At 29.7% G+C, this 20,103-nt stretch overlaps 1 protein-coding gene across 2 annotated transcripts in view; it reads right to left on the bottom strand.

The window, feature by feature from the left end:
* The window catches only part of LOC113368088, a 329,266-nt gene that overhangs the window by 185,988 nt on the left and 123,175 nt on the right, over positions 1-20,103 (bottom strand). The window lies entirely within an intron of this gene.

Raw genomic sequence — 20,103 nt, forward strand, 5'->3', positions numbered from 1 at the left:
GTGCAAGATTTAAATTTTTACTCTTGTTAGTGGTGACTTAGCACCAGAATCCTAGACATTATAATAATGACCAGAACAATCAATACCTGTGATATGGGATATACAATGTTATTACCTAATAACAGCAGAATTAGATAAGCAATGTTTAAAAAGTGCTAAAATATATACACAAATTCTGATATAAAAAGACCCTGCTTTGAAGGTGCAATTTGTATGATATGCTCAAAGTTAAGTGCTAGTTTGGAGTTACAAGATGCATTACAATATTTGCTGATGGTAATATTTAATGTAGATATAGTAGATTAGACAATCTACTAGAATATGAGAAAATGTATTGAAATGCTTTTTGTGAAAGCTCCAAGGCTCTGATTGAAGACTATCGACATGATTTTTAAATGGTGCTTCACTATGGGACTAACAATAAACTCAAATAGCATTGGCAGGTTTCTTAATATTTTATTTTATTTATTGAGAATTAAAGAGAAGAGAATTGAGATCTATTCCAAGTACGATTTTTTGTATTAATCAAATGCTTTATAGCCCAATCAATTTAAACCTAAAATCAGTGTGAAGGTTACTATAATTCATAATGGGCTGTAACTTGGCAAAATGTTTAAAATACAATTATAAGAGAAATCTCAAAAGTCCTCGTCGATCCAATGCGAGTTAAAAAAAATGGCACTATCAAAGGTCAAAAATGACCCTTTTGCGATTTTTAGGTAAAATTAAATGAAACAATATTGCAGAGTCTACAATGTAGACCATATGTAGCATTTAGATTAAGAAATAGATATTTAAAAAGATAGTTTAACAATCAAAGATTGGAATTTATAGAGGCTTTTATGCTTTTTTTCTCTAATTTATCGGTAGAATCTTGCTGTTTTTTTTTTAAATTTACTCAATGTTCAGAATGTGCATCATTTTAAATGTTATTAATTATGAATATGATCTTATTTCATTATAGGAACTAGTTTCAAAACATGCGTTTGTACAGTATTGAATGTTTAGTTTGCAAATTATTTATTTCTTGTCTCATTATTTTAAAATAATATTGTTAGCTCATAAAAGTTTGCTACTTCCCTGCCATGAAAACGTTTCTAAAATTAAATTCTAAAATATATCATTAAATATCGCCATTAAATATATCGTTTCTAAAATTACATATTAACTTCCCGTAGGGCAAGTTATAGTAATCGCAAAAAAATCGAAAATGAAAATTTTTATATATCTTTACGTTTCAGAGGTTTCTGAACATTTTGGCATACCTTAGAAAAAATGGATGTATGTGTGTGTGTGTGTGTGTGTGTTTTTTTTTTTTTTTTTTTTTTTATAGAGGTGCGAAAAAAAATCTTCATAAGACACCGCCATCGTTGATACTCCGCTGTCCATCCTACAGCAGACAAAGATGGACGGCCGTGTGGAGATTTTTACCCACTAAAAAAAAACACTCCTCTCCCCTCTCCCCGCAGATGGTACGGGGAGGACTGGATTGGAACCGCGTTAGCATTACATCAATCCAGTCCGTGCTGCGCCTTGCGACGCCTGTTTACGACTATTGGTCCCTTTCTCCGGTTTTAGCCTTCAAAGATGCTGTGCATAAGCTGCTACAGCTGACCAGTTTTCTTCTTGTTTCATCATGTAGGTCACAAGACTTGAGGGGGTAAGCCTGGTGCCTATAATGTGCTCGGCGTTGTTTCGATAATCCTTCCACCTAGGACATTCAAAGAACGTGTGCTCAGCGTCGTCTATTTTATATGGACAGTATTTGCACATTGGCGTGCTATGCAATCCCATCTTAAAAAGATAGGCATTGAACTGTCCATGTCCTGTCAGTAGCTGGGTTAGAAAGAAATCTGTGTCCCCGTATTGTCGAGAGAGCCAGACGCTAATGTCCGGAATCAGACGCGCCGTCCATCTGCCCGTCTCTCCTGACGTCCACCGATTTTGCCACTCTTGTATCGTTTCATTTTTAATTCTCGACCTTGTTTCTCTGGAATCGTCACCACCTAATTTAGCGTCGTAGAGTTTCACTCTCTCGAAAGCTAGCAAGTCAATCGGTGTGGCTCCTGCTATTACCAGCACGGCTGCTTCTGAGACTGTGCGATAGGCACAGGTAACTCTCAGAGCTCCTCTTCTTTGCACTGCCGCTATTTTGCGCCGATAAGTCTTTTGCTTGAGGATATCCGCCCATATCTCTGTTCCGTAAAGCAGTACAGAATGGACTGCCTCAAGCAGGACTCGTCGTTTTCGGGTTTGTGGTCCCATGCAGTTAGCCATAATCCTTGACAAGTTGGATACCGTCTTGCTAGCTTTTATGCATGCACTATCGAGATGCTCACGGAAGGATAGCTTCTCATCTATCATTACTCCCAGGTAGCGCAAGGCCCTTGTCGACGTCAAAGTTGTCTCTCCTATGTCTACGGTAAATGGTTTTGGAAACCATTTTTGTCGGGTCAAGACAACCATCTCCGTTTTTTGTTTGGCGAGTTTTAGGTGGTGTTTCTCAAGCCAGGTCTCTATGGTGTCGACGGTCTCTCGAACGAGTAGTTCAGCTTCCTCAATGTTGTCCACTACGATTGTGGCTGCGACGTCGTCCGCAAGTGTGTGTGTATGTATGTATGTATGTATGTATGTATGTATGTATGTGCGTGTGTGTATGTATGTGCGGATACAAATTTTCGTCGACGATTTCGGGAACACGGATCAACCGATTTGAATAATTCAAAAAACATTCGATTCGTATTAATAAGGAGACGTGCTGATTAGTTTTTGGCGAAGGCAGGTCTAGCCGTTCCGAAGATACGGGACAAAAAGTGCCAAAAACGATAACTCAGTTTTTAAGAGAACGGAGCGTCCGATTTGAATAATTCAAAAAACATTTTACTTGTATTGACAAGATGAAGAATTGATCAAATTTTCATGAGGGCAGGTCTAGCGGTTTCGGAGATCTAACAAAAAAAAGTGAAAAAAAATGCCATTTGGCGGTCAAAAATGATCATTAGACATACGCACATCAAATTATCAGATATTTTATAGAAATTTTAACAATAAGTATAAATTTTGTTTACATTCCTATGGGTTCCACTTCCACTTACGCGCTTTATATTTTATATCTATTCAGTTAGAGCAGTACGATTGCTTTGAAAAATAGTTCAGATCTTCCAAAATATGTCAAAACAAACAAAACATTTTTTTTTTCAAAAAAAAAAAAAAAATTTTTTTTTTTTTAAAAAAAATTTTTTTTCAAAAAAAGTAATTTTTTGTCCAATTTATAGTTTCAAAAAAATCTTATTTTTTCGAAGTAAATTTTTTTCAAAAATGTTAATCGTTTTTAAAAAAAAAATAATAATTTTTGGTACGGGAAGTTCCAGCAATTTGCCTTAAGGCACGATGCCTCAATTGCCTTAAGACAGAATTCCACTTACAGCTAGTTTAGTTTTCTTTTCAACGGCATTAAAATCAAGTCGTTATTTTATCTAGGCATAAAACATCGTATGTTTATTAAGAAATAAATGATTCAAATTTTATAGGCACAATATATTCATCAAATTTTGCTGCTGTTTCGATTTTAAAATGTCGTTATATACATTTGGTTGGCTGAATTTCTGCGGATTATCGAATGAAGGAATATGGTTTAAAAGATTTTTTATTGCCTCTTTTAATTCAAAATATATAGTGATATCATGTTGTCGAATGCTGTGAGATTTAACTCAGAACCTTGTAATCGTAAACCATTACTATATGGCTTATTAACTTCCCGTAGGGTAAGTTATTGTAATCGTCCAAAAATCGAAATTGAAAATTTTTGCCTTTCTCGACGTTTTGAAGGTTTCCGAACATTATGGCATACCTCAGAAAAAATGGATGTGTGTGTGTGTGTTTTGTGTGTCCGCATTTTCTCGTTCACGTTTTCGGGTGTACGGTTCAACCGATTTGAATGGTACAAAAAACATTCGATTCCTATTGATAGGGAGATGTGCTAATTAGTTTTTGGCAAAGGCAGGTCCAGCTGTTACGGAGATAAAGAGCAAAGAGAGCAGAAAATAGAAATCGAATTTTTGAGAGAACGGAGCATCCGATTTGAATGATCTAAAAAACTTTCAATTAGTAATGATTGGAAGAAGTGGTTATTAGTTTTTGGCAAAGGCAGGCCTTGCCATTTTGAAGATACAGAGCTAAATGTGCAAAAAATGGCAGTTTTTGAGAGAACTAAGCGTCCGATTTTAAATGATTCAAAGAGCTTTCTGCTTGTTTTAACAAAATAATTGATTTTGGAAAAAAAAATTTTTGTTTCAAAATTTTTTTCCTTTTTTTTCAAAAAAAAATTTTTTTTTGTATATCGAAAATAATTCAGATTTTATTTTTAATTCTGACTAAAGTTCTAATATACTTTAAACAAATAATTTTAAATCAATTTGCATTTCAGTTTATATAATTTTTATAAATATTATACAATGTTACAATATTTATAATAATCTATTTGAAAATATTCAATATTCCTCGAACATTTCGTTACGGTACAGGAAGTTCCAGCAGTTTGCCTTAAGGCACGATGCCATACACCTCACTAGTATTATTATTATTATTATTATACATTATTATATATAAACTTTAGATTTTTTGCTAGGTGTTATTGAGACATATTCAAGAAATGTTTATTTGCAGCCAACTATTCCACATAAAATGCAATCAATAATTAACTATTTTTTATAAACGTTTCGAGACTGTATGTATGTCATCATTCAGTAAGTTAACAAATTTTAAAAAATATTTTCAAGTTTATAAATTTACAAAATGTTCAGAAACCTCTAAAACGTGAACATATGCAAAATTTTTTGCTTTTAACTTCCCGAAGGTGAAGTTTGTTTTTATAAAAAAATCCAATTCGCTAATTTTATGTTTTCTGAATCGAATGAGATCAAGTTTGGAAAAAGTATGTATATATGGAAAAAGTGTGTGTGTATGTGAACAGATTTTTTGTCGTAAATCGACGTTTTCTCGACGTTTTGGCGATATATATCATGGTCTTATAGAACGCACTGAAATATTACGGCCTTACAACAAGTAGTTTAATTTTAAAAATTTATCAAAGTTTCAGAAAATGAGTAGTTTTTTTGACGTTTGTTAATATTAAATTTAGACCATTTACTTGGTATAACGATAGACTACTTGGTCTTGAATATACTAAACCATTAAAGTCCTACGGAAACTGGTTCAATTATAAAAAATATTGATTTTTGAAAATTTGCTTTTAGAAAATACTCCTAGTTAACGTGTTCGTTCGTTTTTAAATATGTGTAATAAAACCACTCGGAATACTTTTAATCTCTCATAAATTAATTTATATTTCATTGATTAAGTCGATTATTACAAATACCAATACCAACTAGTTAATTTTTGGCCCTTTACTATAACTAACTATAAGTAAGTTGTATTGTATAGATTTTTTTTCTCACTTTCCAAATTTTGCCGCCCCAGAAAATTTGCCGCCTTGGGCACTAGCCCCAACTTTGTTTTCAATTCAATAAAAATTGTATTTTATATTTTAAAATGTTTTTGAATTTATTGATCTTTATATAGCGCGTTACAATTGTCGTAATTTGTACTGTTTCGGAGTTTTTACAGCGCGGTTTCAATATAACGCGCTAAAAATTTGCCTCGTTTGTGCGATTCTTACAACGCGCTTTGCATATTACAAGGTACGCACACACCGCGTTATAGGAGGAATGACTTTATATTGCCGTTTTGATTTTGTCGTTAGGTATCGTAACTATTGAGGTTTTCCTAAAAGTAATTTATGTGAAACTTAAAGATCATATTCGGTGTCACAAAGACGTTGGCATAACTTCCTACATTTACGCAATCTCTTATTCTAATTCAATTCTCATTCAAATGTCAATGATAATATTATGTCACTAGTACTCAAATCATCGTTGTTTTTATTATATATTGCGGATGTTTTAAATTTGTACCAGTGCTTATTTGCATTTAATTAATTATTCTGACGAAATACTAAAACGTAACTAATAACTACAACATCGTCTAATTTATTTAAGATAATCGAGTTGTATAAAAAAGTTGCAAAATACCTTATGTTAATGGGATATTAATGATTATTTAACGTTACGTTAGGCGCCTATATTGAATTTTACAAGAATTAAATATTTATATTGATACATTTGTAAGTTTATATAGATATTAACGGTTTTAAGATACTAATGAAGTAATTGATCCAGTACGGTACTTTGCTTATGCTTGAATAACATCATATTGTCATTAATATTATATATGATAATAAAAAACATAAAGCACGACGAATTAGATTGCCATAAAACTCCGTATCAAAAAATAAATAATATAATTATTTATAGTATGTAAAATTAATAAAGACATAACTGCTTATTGAATTAGCAATAACTATTGACTGTCTTGAAATGAAGTATTAAACTAGTTGGTTTGGTATTTAGCCTTGAGGCAAGTTACATGAACTTCCCGATATATTTACATAATCGACTTAATCAATAAAAAATAAATTAATTTATGAGTCATTAAAAGTATTCCGAGTGGATTTATTACACATAATTGAAAACGAACGAACACTTTGACTCGGAGTATTTTCTAAAAGCAAATTTTCAAAAATCAATAATTTTTATAATTGAACCAGTTTTCAGGACTTTAATGGTTTATTATGTTCAAGACCAAGTACTCTATCATTATACCAAGTAAATAGTCTAATTTTAATTTTAACAAATGTCAAAAGAGCTACTCATTTTCTCAAACTTTGATGAATTTTTAAAATCAAACTATTTGTCGTAAGGCCGTAATATTTCAGTAAGTTCTGTAAGACCATGGTATATATCGCTAAAAAAAAATTCCATAAAAATCGGCTTAAATTTTTTTTTCAACAGTTAATTATTACAAGGAAACGGCTCGGTAGATTTTCACCTAAAACTGATCAGTATCATTCCCAACTAATATCTTTCGAACAGTTTTTGTTTTTTTAAAATCGGTTCGGTAGGATGAGCTTAAATGTGGACGAAAAGTTTAACACTTTTTTTCAAATTACAAAGAAACGGCTTGACAGATCGTCGCACAAAACTGACAAACGGTAGTCCTCACCGAAATACATCAAATGGCTTTTAAATTTCTGAAATCGGTTCAGGCGCTTTTAAGAAAACGTCGATCAAAAGTCTAATTTTGACAAATGTCAAAAAAACTATACCAATTTTTGCAAACCTTGACAAATTTTTAAAGCTAAACGAGTTGTCGCAGGGCCGTAATATTTTAGTATGACCTAGAAAACTATGGTATCTACCGTCAAAAAAAAAAATCATAAAAATCGTCGAAATTTTTTTTTTAAAAACGTTATTACAAGAAAACGGCCCGGCCGATCTTTACCAAAAACTAATCAGCACGATTCCCAACCAATATCTATCAAATGGTTTTTGAATTTTCAGAATCAATTCAGAATTGCGGGCTAAAACGTGGACGAAAATTTTTCACTTTTCTGCAATTTACAAAAAAACGGCCCGGCCGATCGCCGCACAAAACTCAGAACCGATAGTCCTCATCGAGATACATCGAATGACTTTTAAATTTTTGAAATCGGTCCAGCCGTTTTGGAGAAAACGTCGATTTACGGCATAAAATCTGTTCACACACACACACACACACACACACATACTTTTTCCAAATTTGGTCTCATTCGATTCAGAATGGCTTGAAACGTCGAGAAAACATAAAATTAGCGAATCGGATTTTTTGATGAAAACATAAACTTCTCCTTCGGGAAGTTAATAAATCACAAAATATTGTTTTAAAAATATATCTTTAGTGACGTTTGAGTAATATTCTTATTGTTATTGCATTTGATACAAAAAAACTAAAAATCTTTGTAAATTGAATACCATTTTCTTTTGTTTGTACTATCAATACATTTTCACAAATATTTCTTAACTTGACTTAACAATTTTTAACTTCCCGTAGTAGGGTAAGTTATTGTAATCGTCCAGAAATCAAAATTAAATTTTTTTGCATGTCTTTACGATTCAGAAATTTCTGAACAATTTTTAGAAAAAATTGGTGTACGTGTGTGTATATGTGGATACAATTTTCAGATTAAGAGTTGTAAATTTGTGGAATATAAGAAAAAAAATTGTAAGAAACAAGAAGAAGAATGAAAATCAGTTGAAAGAAAAATTAAATGCAAGATTAGAATATGAGAACAGATAGTGTATATGATATATGAATTGAGTATATAGAATTGTATAGAATATGCTAAAAAATAATATAAATAATGTAGGTGGCTAAAAATGCCAATAAAAATTAAAAAAAAAAACTTTGCAATTCAGTTTATATAATTCTTTGAAATATGAGATAAGTTCCTTCATTCTAACTTTTGATTCTTACCTTTCATGTAACATATTTAAACATCGTCGTCCAATTCATAAGCTCTCATATTTTATAAAATACAAATAATGAAAGTTATTCATAATAATCCACAGTATTGATAATAATCTATTTGAAAGCATTTAATATTCTTCGAATATATTATTATCATTACGGTACAGGAAATTTCAGCAATTTGTATTAAGGCACGATGCTATACACCACTAATTTACAATTGCTTACAGCTTTAGACATTTTTACAAATTTTATAGGATACTCGCCATATTTTTTACATTCTTTTCAATATTTATAAGAGACACATAATCTATTGCTTATAATTTGTGGCAACTTTAGACATTTTTACAAATGTTTTAGGAATCACATAATTTTGTTCACAACTTTTGCTGCTTTAGACATTTTCACAAAATGATAGGAAACATTTTGTTTTCAATTTTTTTGCAGCTTGAGACATTTTTCTAATATTTTTTAGAGACACATCATCTTGTTTACAATTTTTTGCAGCTGACTATTGAGCAGTGCTGTAGTTCGGTATTACTAAAACATAACATGTTCAAGGACTTTGAAATAAATGTCATATTGTTTATGCATGCTTTTTGTCTTACAAGTCTGGTCCGGCAAGACAATGGAATTAGATTCTATTGTTCCACTACTTCTGAATAAAATGTTTGGGTTTAAGTTAAATAATGCACAATTTTCGTTATAAGAGTTTTTGTAACATTCAAGTTTAAACACGTTCGTTGACTCTGAAATTGTTGACGATTTTAATGGTATTTGAACGATTTACGGTCGTCGTAACAGTACGTGATATATAATTAGAATATTCTGAATCCGGAACAATAAAATTCGACAAGGGACAATAACTATGTCAACAAACTACTGATTTAGTTTATTTTTAATGATTTTTTCTTACGAAATGACTATCTCAAAATTACTAGTTCTTTTGGCTTAAATTTTGGGCTTAGTCAGAGGTTTTGGTTAGTGACATCGGTTTTCATGATCATTAGATGGCGTTTACCCAAAAGTAGCTTTTATATAGCAATCCTGCATCAATAAAAAATTCAGCATTATAAAAATTGTAACAATAAATTGATCACAAAGAGAGAGGATTACCATTTGGATTGCCTTCTATAAAAAGCCTGGTCGTTTAAGAAGTCAACACAATAGCTGACAGGACTCTTGATCTGATTGCTGCTTCTTAAATAACTTAATAATATTTTTTATGTAATTTTTATTAAAAGAAACCAGCAGATCTGATTTTAACAACGTCGTTCGTTTAGAAACCAATTTCCGGTTGATGTATGTATATTTGCTATATTTGTATCATTGAAATTTTTCTAATACTAATGATAAATTTTGCTTTTGATGCATCAATGTCGGGAACAATTATTTTCACTTGGAAACATATACATAGATCTATGTTTACATGTGAAAACTGATATCTCTGCTGCCTCATATCAGGCTGGCCGAGGAATCGAATCTGAAGCCCTACAATTGCAGGAATTAAGTTCTTACCGCTGAGCCATGATAACTTAACTTTAATAACTTAACTGTTTGTATTATATTTTTTTGTAATAGATTTATTTAGCAATCAGAAAAATTACATTATATCTATATGCTATAGTGAGAACTAAGTGAGTGTTAAAATAATAAGATAGGATCCACTGATCTATCTTACAATATGTTGCTTAAAATATATATATTTAATGATTGTAATTATATACAATATAGAGGCCATTTTCTCTTCACTCTTGAGTTTTGTTGGGTGCGAAGGATATTCTTTAGACTTTAGCGATTCATTTGGGTGCATCTCTCATCTGTTGCAGTATATTGATGACTGTAGGTTTTTGTAGGTTTCGTGCACAATTTTCGATTGCCGTAGACAGTTTGGTTAGTGGCATACCAGAGAGAGTTGAGTATTGCTCTTAAGATTTTAGTTTGCATTGTTTGCATAATTTCCAGATTCGATTTGGAGGCGCATCCCCATAGCTCTAGCCCATAGGTCCATATTGGTTTAATGATAGCTTTGTATAACAGTAGTTTATTTTTGACGGATAGTTTGGATTGTCTGCTCAATAATCAGTTCATCTCTTGCATTTTTAGTACAATTTGTTCCTTTTTCTTTTTATGTGTACTTTCCACGTTCCATTTACATAATTTTGTTATTAAATTTTATTTTATTTAATTAGCGAATTAAACTTTGCAGTCTTCAATATCATTTTGATTTTTCTTTCTAATTTTTTTTTTTAAACAATATGAATTTAAAGAAACTTGAATTTAATGAAAATTTTGGATTTACTGAGATTTTTGAGTAAATTAATATTTTTTGTCAAATAAGTAATAAATTATTTTGAAAAATCTGAATTATTTTGAAAACTGCACTACTTATTCAGTAAAATAAGTAGTGCAATAGTTAAATAAAAATTAAAATATCAAATAGTTAGTTAAATTAAAATTAAAATATCAAAATTTTTCTGAATCTTCAAAAATAATTTTGTGACATATATGTATTCAAGAATATTGATATATATGATAAAAAATTTATATTCTTCAGTTAATTTGGAGTCTCTTTGAAGTTTGCATATTAAAACCATACTACTATTGCCGTATTGTATTACGACGGTTAAACTTAACAGGATATTTTTAATATGATGCTTTCTATAAACATTGCCATAACATGTTCCATCTTGACAAAAAAAATCTTTTAGAAATTTTTTTAGTGTCATCTTTATTCTATGAATAGCCAGGATGAAGACTTACATAAAAGACAACGAAAGAAAACATAGATTTTGAGATAGTATTCGGAGGCTATCCGGCATTTTAATTTGGATTTTTCTTATTTTTAGTATTTTTTTCATAAAATTTGAGAAGGTTTAAAATACATATATATTAATAATTATTATAACTTTTAGCTAAATGACAAGTTATTGAAAACAAGCTTTTAAGTAAGTCCGAAGAGAAAGTAATACAGAATTTTGTGATTTAAATATAGAATTTTTATATAAAAAACCATTTAATTATTAATTTTATTATAAGTAAGAGAAGTAGTTAAAATCAAAAATAAAATAGTCAAAGTTTTTGCTGTGTGAAAAGTTTAAGGAAAAGTATAACTTTTAATCTTTCTTAATCATTTCCAGTAATTTTATAAATTAGTACTATTAGTAGTACATGGTTATGATTACACATATGCATAAGAATATAAAATTACAGAAATAATCAAATAATGGATCTACAAATTATAAACAGTATCAAATAAATCGAAGACAAAAAAACAAGCTAGGTTTTGATATTTATTCATATTTTAATGACTGAAATTTGCAAATTTAACACTTGGTTTATGAGTTGTTTTATTGTTACAATACCCGGTGAAGACTTCGATCAAATTTTATTTTTAGACTTTTTGAAATGCCAGAATAGAAGTTTATTATAATTATTTTGTTCGCACCTTCCTGTTTGTCATAGATGTTATTGCATACACTAATGGAGATGGAATTCTAAAACTTTAAATTGAAAAATCTTTAATCTTTTTAAGCTTTCAAGACGGTTAAAAATAATGCAGAAGCGTAAGGAATTGTTTTGCTTATTTTACTCAAAGAATTTACTAAGAAAATATACTGTATAAATGCAAATCTTGATTTCTTTAGGTTTACCGGAAAGTTTTATTCGTTTGTGGAATAAAACCAAATATTTTTTGCCAATTTTTTTTGCCAATTAACTTCAATGAATAATATAATTTTCATTATTGTTTGTGACAAAAGAAATATAAAATAATAATAATTACTAAGTAAAACCAAAACATTTTAAAAATATAAACATTTGCTGGATATGGACTTGCGAGATACACAGTGGAAGAGTAACGTAATAAATTATTTTGTCGCTATTATTTTGTGCGACATAGTTGAGTAACTTTACTATATATTGCAAAAAGATTGATGAGCAGTTTGTTGGGAGAGATAAGTCAAAATCACCTTTTCCAAATTTTTTGCATGTCCTATCAAAAACTGTATCTTTACCACTTTCAATAAATATTTACATGATTCTGTAGTATTTCTTCCTTAAACATCATATAACTCTATTGTTATCAGTGCATTTAAATGTTTTTTAACTATGGATAAAATTTAGGTATTAGTTAGTTACTCACAAATTTCTTTAGATGTTCTAAGCAGTTATGAACGATACTTACTTGTAGGCATTTTCTATGAACGCTAGTAGAAAGCAATCCTATTAGATGAAAGTCTTTTCTAACGTATTTACAATACAAAAACATTTGCACGGGTGGGTGCAAAATCGTCCAAAAAGTTGTTGTATAATCAATTAAAAATTGCAAGGGTGAGCGCTAAACTAGTCAAAAAGATGTAGTATAATTATATAAATTTATTTATTCTGCTTATGAACTTTTTTTATTTCGTTGTCCTTCATAAATGTGATATTGCAACAATCCCCCGGAAAAGCTCTTCATATCTTTATATATTTTCAAGTGAAAACTCAAACATGTCAGTATGCACAAAAAACGTTACCGAATTCTACTTTTACTTTTTATTCAAACGTATTTTAATTTTGAAATTATTTTTTTTAAATGCTTAACGCTGTCTGTGATCATAAGTGTCTGACACTTATTATTAGTATAATCATTTGTTTACTAATAAGATAATAATTAAATGATAAGAGTATCCATTAATAGCATATGTTACTTCTCCAGATAAACATCGATGTATTACTACTCATACTGGTAATCTGATATAACTTGGTAACTTATCGCAAGTCTAAAATGCTTAATGTTTCATATTTAAATTTATTCACATATATCAGATTGCACGAATAACAAATGTGATCTACACACATGAACTATTCAAAAAAAAATTATTATCAGCTATGGCTCGAACGTATTTTATGTCATGGCTATTGTAATCAGGGCGACGCAGTCGTAGTCAGTACTGAATCATTATTATTCTGTCACCTTTGCTTCGTAGTTTAGTGATAATTTGTATAATATTTTTAATGTTTTCTTGTAACAATTTTGCATTCATTTTAGTAATATACTATTTGAAAGGTTTTATTACGGTTCTGATTATGAAATCAAGATTTGGGGTTAGGAAATTCAGTTGTGGTTTGTTATTCCGTAGATTCTCCAATTACTTGTCAAGAATTTAATACTATTCTGGGAGTTCAACACAAATTCACGGAATTGCCATTGGGCAGAGCACCAGTTTATATAGTTGGGCCTATAGTATAAACCTTTTCGTATAAAGCATAAATAACCACAAATTCATAGTATTTTTTTGCTCAATATAAATTTCGAAAGACAACAATTTCTCAACTTCGTGAAGAAAAGGTTTGTTTCTGCCAGAAAATTTGCTAATTGTATGTTTTCTCGAAATTTTAAGTAATTTTGAATCGTTTGGACAAGTAGTGTATGTATATGTGCATTTGCCTATGAAAGCTAAAATTTGGCACCTTCTCGCCTACTTTTTCTCAAAAAAAAAACGGCGGCACCGATTTTCAAAATTTATAAGTCATTTGGCGAGACTCGATATGGAAGAAATTATTGGTTAGTTTTGTGTTGATTGGTTTTACCAGACGATCGGCCGAGACGTTTCTTTAGAATTACCTGAAAAGTGCTTCTTTTATTGTCAAAGTTTTCGCGAATAATCCTGAGCCAATTTTCAACATTTAAAAATCATTCCAAGGATATCATTTGGGAGTCGTGATTATTAGTTTTTGGTAAAAATGAAACCGGTTGTTTTTTCGGAATTAATTGTTGAAAAATTATGTTTTAAAGCTTCTGATGAAACTTTATATGATGATAAAATTGATTTCAAGTCTGAACTAACATCCTAAAACATTAAGGATTTATAAAAGGTTATTTAATTATTTTATTATAAAAGTTCATTAAGGGTGGAATAATAGGCCGTGATCTTAGAATATTAACTTTGTATATTACACTCTGTGTTTTGTACTGATCACCGTTGACGTCGACACTTAAATGAGATACATTTTTAGAATACGATATAGAATGAAATGTGTTATATAAAATATAATTAATACAATTACTGATATTATCAGTCTATTTAAAAGATATCGATTGGAAATGGAAATTATTAGCTATTAAAAAAACATTAACTTTATTTTTATCGACACAGTTTCAAACAGTTATTAAATCTCAGTTTTTATTATTTTGATTTTTTACTCATATCGAGTAGTTCATAAAACTTGCTTTATGGCCCAATGTCACTTACACCTAGATTGTAATTTTGTTGATCATAAGTTATTTTTCGAACACGTCAGACATAAAAGATTTAATAAGTATACAAATTCATGCATTTCTTTTTTGACCAATTTGACCAATGTTTAATTTAACCAAACATGCAAGATCTAATTTGCCTTAAAATTAACCTCTATTTGGTGGACGATATTATAGAGCACCAAAAACATTGAAATGCGTCGTTTTTTGTTTTTTTTTAAATCTCGCTTTAATGATTTATTTATATGCATAAAATATATTATTTAATTTAATTTAAAAAAAGTAAGAACAACTTCCATTGATGCTGCTTTTTAAAGAGACGATAGTGCGCAAGAAGAATTACTTTTACCCCTAATTTAAGATAAGTAGTTTTCTATTTATGAGTTGACTTAAAGACTTAAGTAGTTAATTATGATTTTTTGCAAACGTTCTATTATGAATTTGATTTAACAACGTCCTTGCTAAATTATTAGGATGTACAGTTACTCATCCTGTTTTTAACTCGTGCCTGCATACCATTGTTTTAATTTAAATAAGTTTTAATATTATTTATTATTTGTTTCTAGTTTATAATATAACCGCTAGTTAACCGCTGTTTTACTAACTAAAATACATATATAAATCTTAAATTTTACATATATTATATTACATAAACAAATGGCCCAGTGATGTTCTATGGTACGTACCGTTTGACTTTCCACCTTGTAATTACAATCCGTTATTCGTGGATAATTCACATGCAATTACAAATAAATACTGGTGTTTTTTTCTGACACACAAGATGTAAGAAGTTTGAATTTACTACACTTGTGTATTTTATTTAATATATGACAATCTATATAAAATAATATATGACAAGTTTTTTCCTTTGAAAATAGCGCAAAGAATCAAAAGATCTTTCTATTAAATTATATCAGTTAACGAGAGTTCATAAAATGAGTATAATTATTTTTATGGAATTAAGTTGTGATTTTTTTTTCGAATAATTGCAATACTCCAGAAATTTAAATATCATTTCAGAACTTTAGTTGGACAACAGCAATATTTCGGGCTTCAAACTATTTTACATGAGATATAACGACTTACATAGGTATAATTGGTTCCATTGCTATTTTCATTATGTTGTTTGAAAAAATGCAATTAAATTATAAGTGGCAGGACTTTATCATTGATAAACGGTTAGAGCTATGTGATTTTAATCAGAAGTTCCAGGTTTGATACATGTTTTGTATAGCCTGATGTCAAGCAGTTGTGATCAGTTTTTACTTAGAAATATAGCTGGCAATATGTTATCAAATAAAAATAGCGCCTTCTCAGCATTGCTGCATCAATAAAAAATGAATATTACAGATATTGTAATAGTAAATTTATTATTGAGGTACATCATCAAATCACCACTTTTATATAGCTTGATCGCTGTTCAAATAAATAAATAAAAAACAAGTTGAAAGTGGCAAGTTGCAAAAACTTCCCGATGTATATCACAAAAGCAATTTTTGATACAAATTTTTATTATGGTATTTTTTTTAACTTTGACGAGTTTTTAAAATTAAACTACTCGCCGTAGGATCGTAATATTTATGTTCTATAAGACCAAGATATCTATCATCAAAAACTTTGCATAAAAATCAGCAGAATGTTTTTTCAACAGTTAATTACAAGAAAACGGCTCAGTCGATCTTTACCTAAAACTAATAATCAGTAAAATTTCCAACCTTTGGCTCTGCTTCCCAAAGAAACGGCTCTCCCCATCATCGCACATGAATGAGAAACGAGAATGGCTTTTAAGTTTTGAAATCGGTTTAGGCGTTTTAAAGCAAACGCCGATGAAAAGTCTAATTTTAACAAAAGCTACTAATTTTGTCAAACTGTGACGAATTTTTAAAATTAAACGACTTGTCGTAGGGCCGTAATACTTTAGTATGATCTATAAGACCATGGTATCTATTGTCAAAAAAAATCATAGAAATCGTCGAAATTTTTTTTTTCAACAGTGAATTACAAGAAATTATGCCAGCAAATTATTACCAAAAACTAATCAGGTCGATTCTCAACCAATTACTTTTGATAGTCCTCATCGAGATACATCGAATGGCTTTTAAATTTTGAAATAGGTCCAGCCGTTTTTGAGAAAACTTCGTTTTAAGGTAAAATCAACTTTTTCCAAATTTGGTCTTATTCGATTGAGAATGGCTTGAAACGTCGAAAAAACATAAAATTATCGAATCGGATTTTTTGATGAAAAACTTCTTCGGGAACAGTTGATTTTTCTTGAGTTCTATAACATTAATGGTAATCTTTTCAATTCATATTTGTTATTTAATCAATTATTATAAGTCTCCTTACAATCAAATTATATGTTTATGAACGTACATTTCGAGACTATCGTTTTTGAAACACTCGTGATTAATGAACAATAAAATCCATTGGGCAATTCGATATTTATCTATTGAATGGGTTTGCTATATGAACAGTTTGTTATTTGGCATAGTCTGAAATGCGTTTTGTCAATTTCTAAGCCATATAAAGCCATGGAGAATTTCACTTTCATCGCATGATAACGGAAATATTGATGAAAACATCGATCACCAGCTCTTGGGCCCTTTTAAGACTTTTCGAGACGGCATTGTTACGAGGAACTTAAATTTAGACACCAATCAGAATGATTAATGATAATGAAAACTATATTTTGGTAACCGATGCGCTAGTTAATCGCTTGACTTGCAACGAAGTCATAAAAGTTATATTTTTAGTATTTCGTACTCAAAGAATTCAAACTAAACCCTTGTCGATGATCGCAGGAGCGTCATTATGAAGTCACTCTAATCTTCGGTACATCCAGCGTGGATATGAATAGATTGATTGGGTGATATCTATTTTAATATTATAAATATAACAAAGACTAGTGGTGTATGGCATCGTGACTTAAGGCAAATTGCTGGAGCTTTTGTACCAAAAGTTATTAAAAAATTTTGAACAAAAGATTATATTTTTTAAAACTGAAAGAATTGATTTTAGATAAAATTTCTATAAACTATCTGGTAATTTTATGTGCATTTGTCTAATGAAAATTTTGTCTGCCAAATGGCTTTTTTTACTTTTCTGACTTGATCTCCGAAATCGCTAGACCTGCCTTCCCTAAAATTTAATAAGTTTTTTGAATCATTAATATCGGTTGAACCGATTTACGATTGGATTCTGAACAGACACACAATCAATAGTTTCTTAAGTATGCCCAAAATGTTCAGAACATCTGAAACGTAAGATATATAAAAATTTTTCATTTTTAATTTTTTTGCCATTATTACATTATCCTACGGGAAGTTAATATTCACTTTGAGTAAGTGATCCTATAAGTATTGCAATACCGGCATTTTAATTTTTAAGAAAAATTCTGCTGTTTTTGTTGTTAAAATTGAAAAATTATTTACACAAAATTGTATTTAACTTAATAACTTTAATAATTCTAATTATCCATTATATTCAAATACTTGACTTTTTAATTAGATACGTATTTTTATATGTTTCAATAATGTTCATTTTATTTCTTAAATAGATATGGGTTCATTTGAGTAGATTTACGAGATTAGGAATTTATATAATGCTAGACTTTAGGATTCTATAGATGGTTTTCATTTTACAAAAATGTAGAGTCCGAGATTTTCGTAGGTTTCAAATATTTTTGCTAAATAGTTTAGGACAAAGATCGGTCAGGCCGTTTCTTAGTAATTGATTCTTTAAAAAAATCTCAATGATTTTTATGAGACTTTGTTTGGCGATAGAGAACCTGGTCTTAATGACACACTAAAACATTATAGTTTTACGGAAGTAGTTCAATTATGGAAATTAATTCAAATTTGGATTAATCGGCCGCTCTTTTAGAAAATACTCTGAGTTGTATTAAGCACGTTTTCGATTTTCAATCGTATTAAAAAAATATTGAATTTAATTTTTTTATTCTTTATTCTCTATTTTAATTTTAACTATCCAGTTAAGGACATTTAATAAATTTGGAGAATTTACAATTGTCAGCCATAAAGGGACATTGTATACTAAATGGGCATGTTGGAAAAACAACTCAATAGTTGTTTTCCCATTCGTTATAATTTTAACAATATTTTATTGATAATGATATAATCTTACTACTATTTACTTTTACTATTTACTATTTACTTATAAATAATGACTAAGTTATTTCAATCTTTATCAGGAAAATTGATGACTTAAATCCAGTGGCGTTTTCTTTTCAACCTTCGTCGATAGTTCTCTGTTATTGCAACGAATTGTTCGAGGAATATTAAATGTTTTCGAATAGATTATAAATACTGTAACATTGTCTAATATTTGTAAGAATTATGTAAACTGAATTACAAAGTTAAAATTATTTATTTAAAGTATGTGAGTGACCCTTACAACTTTAGCCATAATTAGAATTAAAATCTGAATTATTCTCGATATACAAAAAAAAAAATTGAAACAATTTTTTTTCCAAAAGCAGTTATTTTGTCAAAACAAGCAGAAAGTTTTTTGAATTATTTAAATCGGGTGCTTAGTTGTCTCAAAAACTGCCATTTTTTGTCATCTTCGAAATGGCTGGACCTGTCTTTGCCAAAAACTAATCAGCACATCTTCCTAGCAATAGGAATCATATATTTTTTTAACCATTCAAATCGGTTAAACCGTTGAAAATCCGTTTTCCACTCGAAAACGTGAACGAAAAAATGCAAACACACACATCCATTTTTTCTGATTTATGTTATAATGTTTAGAAACCGCTGAAACGTGAAGATATGCAAAAAAAATGCATTTTCGACTTTCGGCTCATTACTGTAACTTACCCTAAGGGAAGATAATAATGCCAATGGCCGCCCAAAAATTATCGCTAGACGTATAATAATAACTAGTGGGGCGCATGGCATCGTGCCTTAAGTCAAATTGCTGGAACTTCCCGTCCAAAAATTATTATTTTTTTAAAATGATAACATTTTCGAAAAAATTTTACTTCGAAAAAATTAGATTTTTGAGAAACTATAAATTTGACAAAAAATTACTTTTTTTTAAAAAAAATTTTTTTTGAATTAAAAAGTTTTCTTTATTTTGACATATTTTGGAAATTCTGAACTGTTTGTAAGTCGTCAATCGTCCGCATTCTTCTTCTTCCCATTCCTTTTACTAGTTTACTACTTACATATGCGGAAGATATTTTATAGAGATTCTAATGATAAGTACAAATTTTGTTTACATTTCCATGGGTTTCGTACCCATATTCATACTTAACACTCCGACGCTAAAACAGTTACGCAGTGCGATTGCTTTGAAAAAATTCCAAATATAAAGAAAATCGAATTTTTCACAAAATATTTTGTCCAAAAATTTCAAAATTCTCAAATGTCTAATTCTTTCAATATTTTCAAAAAAGCTTTCTTAAACTTTTTTAATTTTTGGTACGGGTAGTT

This window comes from Ctenocephalides felis, unplaced genomic scaffold, assembly GCF_003426905.1.
Source record: "Ctenocephalides felis isolate EL2017-DRISC unplaced genomic scaffold, ASM342690v1 CF-g0.4_SCAFFOLD_01170, whole genome shotgun sequence".
In the NCBI taxonomy this organism is placed as follows: Eukaryota; Metazoa; Arthropoda; class Insecta; order Siphonaptera; family Pulicidae; genus Ctenocephalides; species Ctenocephalides felis.